Here is a 9,931-nt window from a genome sequence, read left to right as displayed (position 1 = left end):
GACCAGTTTCCACCTAAAAATATATTTGGCAAATGTATTAACCAATTTTTGATACTATACCTCCATAAGAGATTTATTTTCTTCAGGATATGAACCAAAGCTATTAGAATGGAAAACGAATAATAAGTTTAAACACAAACTGTAAAACTCACTTCTGAATACAGTACGGTATACCGATCCGGTGCGGCCCCTGTGGGGATTCCCATGACACCTTCGCCGTATGTGGTCCCAGTGCCTCGGCCTTCACGGATTGGGGTGGGCCATGGGAGAGTTCCTCTTCGGGCGTGCGCACTTCGATCGACTCAGTGGGGGAAGAGACTGCCGTGCTGCTGTACGCCAGTACTGAAAACTGGTACGTGGTGTTCGGTTGGAGCGAGGCGACGTTCATCTCATGTCGCTGTGGTCCGCCGCGAGACACTCGCCCCTGTAACCAATTTTTGATTTCAGAACCAGCTCGAAGGACCAAAAATATATTTTATTCTTTTATTTATTTATTTATTACACTTCATATACATACATGTATATCGGCGGACTTAATGCCAAAGGCATTCTCTCCCAGTCAACCTAAGGGTGGTGCAGAGATAAATAAGGTAGGTGCATCATGGATATTAATTAATAATACATAAACATACATAAAAGAACTATAATGTATAACTATATTAAATACAAACAGAATATAAGAAATATTATAAATACATAAAATACAGATAATAAATACATAAATATATATTATGTACATACTAATAATAAAAAGTTTAGAATTAACGTGATAACTCTTCTGCTTCTTCTAACAAAAGCTGCCGTACTCTCCTTTTGAAGGTAAGCCGAGAAGTGGCCGTTCTAATTTCGAGAGGGAGTGAATTCCATAGAAGAATAGCTTGATAGCGAAAGAAGAGTGAGTGAAGTTAGAGCTATGAGATGGACATTTAAGGAGAAGATTGCTAGAAGAGCGAAGATTCCTATCGTGGCTATTACAGAGGTATTGGAAGTTGGAGGATAAGTAAGTAGGAGGAGTAGGGGAGGTAAGTAAAGAAAAAAGAGTGGTTAGTGCCCGCAAAGAACGGCGCTGGCGTATAGGTAGCCATTTTAGATCAAGACGATAGGAAGAAATGTGATCATATTTGCGGAGATTATACACGAATCGAATGCAGTTATTTAGAAGTCGGTCCAGTTTGTTGAGTTGGTCTGCATTCAGATCAAAATAGCATACATCACCATAGTCGATTACAGGAAGAATTAAGGCTTGCACAAGCATAGTCCTGGTCTTGAGCGGCAGGAAGTTCTTCAGGCGGTATAGAGTCCGGAGAGTACCGGTGACTCTCTGGCAGACAGATGTTACCTGGGGCCTCCAGTTTAGGGTGGAGTCGATGTGCAAAACCGAGATCTACAACACTGGAGCTCCAAGGAATGATATTGCCGTTGAATAAAACAGGCGGAATGATCGTACCATCCAACCGGCAAATCATCCTTGGACTACCACAATAATGGCTTGACATTTCGCAGGGTTTACAGATAAGCCGAAATTGTCAGACCAGATCTTAATTTGAGCTAGGTCCCTATTCACCCTGTCCACAGCCGCGGCTACACAATCTACTCCATCCCTAGAATATATTTGCAAGTCATCGGCATACAGGTGGTACGCACATTGAAGTTCTTGAGTTAGGAGGTTAATAAAGATAGAAAACAATAATGGGGACAGTATGCCGCCTTGAGGGACTCCAGACTCGATATGGCACCAGCCGGACGAGGCATCGCTAAGTCGCACCAACTGCTGGCGTCCCTGAAGATAAGAAGAAAACCAATCCAGAGCCGAAGGAGAGATCAAGAAGTGAGAGAGGATTGCTAGAAGGATGTCGTGACTGACGGTATTAAAGCGTTCGAGAAATCAACCAAAGCCAACACAGTGACCTTGGCATCCTCCATGCCCGCCCTAATATCGTCAGTCACTTTAAGTAGTGCTGTGGTAGTGCTGTGACCAGACCTGAAACCTGATTGCAGTGGAGACAACAGATCATTTAGGTGCACAAATCTTGACAACTGTTTATGCGCACAGGCCTCAAGCACTTTGGAGAGGAAAGGAAGAATGGATATAGGACGGAAATGTTTCGCATGTGAAGGGTTAGGGTTTTGGGAAGGGGAATTACAATGGCTTTACGCCATAGAGACGGAAATATGCCAGAGGTGAGGGAGCCATTAATGATGTGCGAAATGACTGGGATAAGGTGATCTAGGATAGGGATTATCATACGACGACTGATGTTGTCGCAACCAATCGCATTGACTTAATGGAAAGGATTACTCTTTTGATCTCACCCAACGAAACTGGAGAAAATTGAAAGGGGTTAATATTAGGCCTTGGGAGACCAGCTAAGAAACCTATGGTACGACGCCTGGTTTGGTGATCTAACGGAGTAGTGGATGAGAAATGACAATTTAAATCATCCAGACCAATAGTCGCCCCAAAGGATTCTAGGTTTTGTCTTTGCCAATACCTAGAGTCCCAAGGAATCTCCAGATACTGGCCGAAGAGGATAAAGATATATTGCTAAGAATATGTCGGCGTTTAGCGTTGCGCACCATCTGATTACACCGATTCCTTGAAGCTTTGAAAAGGCACCAGTTTTCCTCCGAGCGGTCCTTCTTGTACCGACGAAAAGCCCGGTCCCTTCGTCTCATCGCCATCCGAACCCCTCGAGTCATCCACGGTGCAGGGGACGCTTTAACTTAATTTTCCTGACAGGGGCATGTTTGTCGAAAAGAGCAGTGACAGAACGATTAAAAATATCAACTTTGTCATCCATAGAAGTAGTTGCAAACAAATGATCCCATTTAAAATTGACAGCATCACTATCAAGCTTCTCCGCATCAATGCGACCAAAACTACGCAAGTGCAACACCTTGGAGGGAATTTGGGGGTTTTAGGGTGTAGGCTTTTGTATATATAAAATTTATAAATTGTTACAGAAATGTTAATTCACTGACCTCTCGCTGCCCTTGACCTTGTAAATGACGGCGTACCCGGTGACGTCGGCGGCGCCGTGCTCCGGCTCCTGCCAGCTGAGCGTCACGAAGCGGTGCTTGACAATGACGGCGCGCAGGCCGCGCGGCGCCGCCACCGAGCTCGCGTTCGTACTGACGCCACGTAACGCATCCAGGTCCAGACCTGCGAGGGCGGACATAGGTTTAATCATTCCGCAAACTCTTGTCAAACTTTAGTTTCCGATGACATATTATCCAAGTAAAAAAATAATAAACTGTCATGGTAGTTTCCTGAGGGTTTCGCAATCTTGACGTCAAAATAATGCGATTCGCGTTAAAAAATATGCTATATCCCCATCATCATAACTTGCCAAATAGTGACTTCATCCAAAGCATCAGTGTACTATAAACTGGTTGCAATTAATTCAGTGACGTCATCCCACCACCAACCAATCAGTGTTAGAAACTACCGTCTTCATCTATGTCGTCGTCATCGTACTCCAGCTGTGGACCCGAGGTGTACGCGGACGAGGTCTCGCCGAGGAAGTCCATGTCCTCGTCTTCAGGCGGGTACGAGCTGGTGTTACTATGTGCAGGCTCGCTGACGGCCACCAGCCCTGTCGAGCGGAATTAGTGGCAAACGGAAATGCAAAACAAAATACAGAGCAAAAAAGATAAAATAAAAAAAATAAAGCAGAAACTAAAAATAATAATAAAGGTGAGGAGAATGGCAGGAGTTGTAGATCGGGGATGGTTACCGTCGTCAGGTGGTAGAACTAGGAGGCGCACGGCGGCGGTGGCGGTGCCGGCAGGGGACGACGCGAAGCACTGAAACATGCCGGCGTCCACACGCAGCACGCCGATGCGCAACGATGTCCTGAGAAATGACACACAAAAAAGTTTTACCACAATATTCTAACTACTTTCCCATGTTGACTACCTGATTTGTCCAGTATATACTTTGTGAATATAAGGTAGCGATATGGGGATTATAATACTTGGTCACATTACACATAATAAAACTAGGAAAGCCTAGAGAAAGGGTAAGATACATAGAAAGTACATAGAAAGGAAAGCATCTATATTAAGATGATGTGAAACACGATGAAAATTACTGTACACGAGTTTGGCATAACTTCGGCACGTTTATTGACTAGTAATGAGAGAATATAGAGAGATTGATAGATGTAAAGTTGCATGTTTACCCATCTAACAACGCGATGTCGTGGTGGTTGGGTGTGAGTGGATCGCCGTCTTTGAGCCAGCTGACGGACGGCAGCGGCCGCGCACGCGCTTCACAACGCAGTGTGACGTCACCGCGCGCTCGCGCCACCGCTACTGCGCCGTTAGCTCCACCACCTCCATTACGACTACCATCGCCACCGTCACCGCCTCCCACCGTCACGCGGGGTACCGTCTGCACAAAATGACGTTGTTTTTTAGTGAGGTACCATAAATACAAAAATTTAAGTTGTAAATTAATCGCTCAATTGTATGGTAGTACATCTGTAACATTTTTAAATAACAAGACTCGAGTGGAAAATCTTTTCGATTTAATGTCTGATTATGAAACCGTGTAAGAATTATTTTCGTAATGATATTGCTAGACACATAATTATTTAAAATAACATTAAAATTCGATTAACCCAAAAGACAATTTCCACTTTTGTAAAATATAAAAAGCTTATACTGACGAGCACGTGTAGATGCACGGTATGGTCGACGGCGTCAAGGGCGAGTGCGCGCGGCACGTGTACGCGCCCGCGTCCAGCGCACGCGCACCCTGCACGCGCAGTGACCCCGACCCCGACAAGTAGAAACGGGAGTCCAGGTCGCTACATACGAACGCACGCACACAGGTTAGCACATTCACACCAACGGGAATATGAGGTTTATTATTAGACAAACACGTACGAGGGAATTTATCATAGTTAACACGGGGTTTTAAAACAGTGGCATTACCATGAACACTGGCAGCAAATGAATAATATAATTTTTTTTGAATGTGTTTATGAACACATGACACTTTATGAAAACTACATACAACGGGGAGTTCATTTGTGACCTGAAAATAAGATTTGTTAAAGGAAACAGATTTGTGGGCAATATTAAATCTGAATGTAATCATTAGTGAAAAGTAATTTGATTATAATTGACAAAAATGACGAATAAAGTCACCTGAGGTCGATAGCGACCCGTTGTTGAGCCAGGTTATCTGCGGTTTAGGGTTCCCGATGGCAGCGCAGTCAAACGTTACAGATGCGCCTGCGCACATGTATAAATTACAACATATTGTATAAGTGTGCATAAAGATGAGTGAGAGAAGGAGACAACCATACCCTCTACGACGGTTTGAGGTTGTGGCGTCGCAACGAACCGCGGCGGGAATTCAGCGGCGGGCGGCTCTGTTGCTACACGCAACTCCACTTCCTCGCTCGTCCTGAACAGCGTTACGAATAACTTCAGTGCTATAAAACTCGAGTAATATTTATTTACGCTCAACTTGAGATCTGGCTAGATCGTATATTCTATATTCACTGAACTTCTATAGTGATATTGTTTTAAAAATGACTGCCTCATATGTGTCTTGCCCATTCGTCTCGTATGGTAGTTCGACGCAAGCAAGCTCGTTGGCGAGCGAAAGCATAGCGAGGCGGATACATAACGTCTTCGTACATTGTAATAAAACTTTACTTGACCAGGAATTAAACTAGGCTTATTGATTTACTTGTATGGCTCGAGGCGGTGGTAGAGTGCGACCCGGCAGCGGTACTTGGCCGCGTCGTGGTGCCGCAGCGGCTCGATCTCGAGCGCGCCGCTGGCCGTCACCGCCACGCGCGCGCTCTCCAGCCTCACCGGCATGTCGTTCTTCAACCATGTCACCTGTCAACATAAAAGGATAGTAGAAATCAATGAAGACGTTCGAAGAATACACGCCTCTTTTGGAAATGTATCGTGTTGCGGAAAAATCTTTGAAATATTTAAGAGCACTAAATGATTACGATACTTAATAAACTGATAGTCGCATTAAGATCGAACATACCCATAAGTGTTTTGATAATACAAACTATACATCGGTCACATTTCAAGCTTCATACTTTGAGAGTCCATTTTGATGTAAACAGTCTGTAGGCAGCTGAATTATTCTCAGGAATGCATACCATTCAGGTTGAATGTTGGAAAGTTTTCGGTTTCACTCACATTGAGTTTGAGGACCGGCGGCGCATAGTGTAGCTTGGCGGCACCGTAGACGCGGCGCTCGGCAGGCGCCGCGGCGAACCGCGGCACGAGCGGCGGAGGCGCGCGCACCGCACACGGCAAGAGAGCCACTCCACCCGCCACAGACGACACCGACCGCGTCGGCACGTAAACCTCCGGCACCTCTGGGAAACCGACATCAACCAGAATTTGCACATTACGTCACTTCTATGATACTGCTAGACAGGAGTCATCATCTAAATAAAACCATTGTGTACTTAGTCGTTCCAAACACGCGACTGCCTTCAGTTATGATGGAGATATCATACCCGATATAGGAATATCATGACGGTGAAGTACCTACTTGCAGTCGGTTCCAAAACAGTAAGACAGTAGGAACATGTTAAGCAAAAACATACGCAAAAGCCATATAAAAGTTTCATTGATTAATTAATCATTGTGAATGTTTTTAGTCCACTATTCATTGGTAGTATATTCGTAAAATGTATGAACTCAAAAAAAAATCTATTAAGTGAACATTAAAATATTGTGCTGTTCTTACCGGCGAGAAAGACAGTAGCGGTCCGCGAGACAATGGTGTGACGCCGTCGACGCTGGCCACGCACTGGTAGTGCCCCGCCAGCGCCGACGACATGCCTTCGATCGACAGCGACCCGTTTAGCAGCTGCTTTCTGTAATCAACACCAAACAATTTACTTGAAACTACTTGGTATGAGCTAAATTTACAAATCACCGGCATGGTATGATGATAGAACTATTTCGATCTAAATATAAATACATATCTTCTGTCATTTGTTATTCTATTAATTCACATTATATACAGTTGAATTGAATGTTAAACTATACATGTAAGCTACCCAATTTATTACTAACTACTAATAACATATCTAATATTAAACTAAAGATATTAACAAATTACAGTATACAAACTAGATATTTTTTGTTCCAAGTAAATGCTGGCCAATACCATGAATTCGGATTAGCTTTGATTGAAGATATCAGCGTTATTCTCTCATCGATAATTATAATTAGTATGTAAAACAAAAGAGGTATACCTACAAATGTAAATACGTATCATTATTGAGACGTCAACAGATCAGAAACCTCGATCAAGAAAATATTTTACTATAATAACCTTTCGAAGCTCCGAGTGGCGCATTTGATAACTCACTTTCAACAAAGTTTCGAGTCAGATGCAATGTTAATAAGTATGATGGCATGCACGACGACCCCCAAGTCCTAACTTAGTTGTTGCTTCTAAATACGGCGGAATAGTTCGTTAACGGTGTACGTAAGTAGTCATAGGTTAGTGTTGAATATAGTAGCCAAGGGGGCCAGGGGAGGGGCAGCTGTCCCCTAGAGAATCTAAAATTCCATTCCTAATATTCCGTACACCTCAATTACCCTCCACTCTATGTTATCGTATAGCGGGAGAGGGCAGTGGCGGAGGCACTTGTGCTCGACTTTACCTACAATTCATACTTTTTCATTCTCCATATCAACTCCCTCCCTGGGCCATCGGCTAGCGACGCTCTTGAATTAGTACCTGTATTTATCGGCGGCGGAGATGGCATGGTCCCTGGTCGGAATGGCGAGAGCACTGTGTCGCCAAGACAGGCGAAGTGGGCGCACACCTGTGCCGGCGGTGGCCGCGCACGGCAGTATGATGCCGTCGCCTTCGCCCACTACCACGTCGCTTGGTTCAGTTGTGAAACGTACGCCCGACTCCTGCTCCTCGCCGCCTGTGAATAAACAAATGATATTGATAAATATAATATTACTAACTGTAAAAGAAATTTTAAACGTCTCCTACTTGAGGAGGCGACGGAAACCCTCCTCCGTTACCTTCTGTTGAAAACACTGTGGTAGTCTGTAATGAAATATATGACACACTTGAAATCATTGGATAAAAATTGAGCAGGCGGGAGTAAAGTACCAAATTAAGTATTATAACTAGAACATTCTATCGGGTCGTGGACATCAGCAACAGTTGTTGCTCTATCGAACGATTAAGTCCAATCCATGATGAACCATAGCAACATAGTATCTATTATGACCTGGTAAAACAGTCTATACTGCGACCTACTGGTAACTTCTAGGAGACAATGTTATGTGCCAGGGGTACCACCGAAACATTGTTTCAGAGCTTGTCATACTGAATAGCAGAAACAAACAAATAGAAATAGCGAAAATGTGTGGTACACCATGCATTCAAATTCTGAGTAAACCCATTACGACGGGGATCACATTGGATCAATTTGTTAAAATCCTTTAGCTACCGATGTTTTTGTTTAACTTAAAATACAAGATTTTGTATGTCAAGCCAGAATAAAAAATATAAAGCGCACATTATATTTTAATGCTTCGTTAAGCGGCCACTCGTATGTTCGCGAGAGCTCTTCATTAAAATTTAAACCCCGCTAAAGATCTAGGTTTATTTTTTTATTTTATTTTGTGTATACGGTTTATTGTGCGTTGAAGTGGCCTTTGAGACGCGCTCCTTTGAACCGCACTAGCGCAAGGTCAATTTTGTATGAGATCCCAAAATGTTTTCGCTTTATTTTATTTCGTGAACCCTCCATTAAATATTATAATACCCACGCTATTTAGAACTTGAGGATTTAGAATTTAAATATTATTAATTAATCAGTATTCGACGTTACGGCGCGAGGTTAAATTAGATTTCACGAGAGATGTAGATTGTAGAGGTATTTTCATTTTAGTTAAATGAAAGTTCTCAAATATGTCATTTTATATTAAAGGTAGTCTTAAAGTTATATTTGGTACACAGACAAATCAAGTCTTCAATTAACATATACAATGACTTTTATCGCACATTGGAATTATGAGAAAAAGTAGTTTACGATTCATATCGATTAAAGATAAAGTTAAAAAATCAAACGATCATAAATATAACATTTAGAATATATCCGACGTCCCCATACACACACACACACAACCACCATAGCACAACAGTGAAAGGCGCGCCGCGACATAAATGGACCGCAATTGAGTTCGACAGATGTTCAGAGACCAATTTCACATGACATCCTATACCGGAACATGGTTTGTGACGCATCTGTACGAGTGCTGTAACTTATATCGTGATATCGAATTATCTGTTCCGTAGGGTGACAGTTTGAAACTATAATTTGTTTAAAACTCACCCCCGACAATAAAGTTCCTACCCGTGCGATGCTGGTACCATTAAATGCGTTGTAGTAAAATATTATCACAATCGGTAGATACTAGGTAGATAGCGCATAAGAAAGGTGTAACATGGACTATTCTAGAGCTTTATAGGATAGGTATAGAGTGTATACCTATAAAATTATAGCAGGGAACAAAACACGTGACACAGCCGTATCATCTCTTTCGGTGCCATTATTAAAACAAAACTTCATTGTACGTAGTTTTATTTTATCTATGTGAACGCAATAGATTACTATCTATTCGTTTGGTGTATGTACGTTAGAACTGATGCCATCAGATCATTAGTTTTTCTCCGACGAATCACACACACAGATCCGTAAGTAATGAGATCCGCATATCTCGGAGCGCAGACGTGATGCTTTTGAATGCATTAGCAGTCGACCCAATTGTCGTCTTTGCTGACTCACTATGCCTCTACTATCACATTTAGTCGCTTCTGTATAATATAGTACTTCAAATGTATGTGTATAAATAAAAATAAAATAAAAATAAAATACTTTATTTATCACGTAGGCGAACA

At 42.6% G+C, this 9,931-nt stretch overlaps 1 pseudogene; it reads right to left on the bottom strand.

The window, feature by feature from the left end:
* Positions 1 to 152: 152 nt before the first annotated feature.
* Positions 153 to 7,940, bottom strand: LOC119193282 (annotated as a pseudogene).
* Between the last annotated feature and the right edge of the window lie 1,991 nt (positions 7,941 to 9,931).

The sequence above is a fragment of the Manduca sexta genome, unplaced genomic scaffold (assembly GCF_014839805.1).
Source record: "Manduca sexta isolate Smith_Timp_Sample1 unplaced genomic scaffold, JHU_Msex_v1.0 HiC_scaffold_3881, whole genome shotgun sequence".
NCBI classification, from domain to species: domain Eukaryota; kingdom Metazoa; phylum Arthropoda; class Insecta; order Lepidoptera; family Sphingidae; genus Manduca; species Manduca sexta.
The sequence above is the reverse complement of the archived record's forward strand: the minus strand, read 5'-3'. Positions and strand labels throughout refer to the sequence as shown.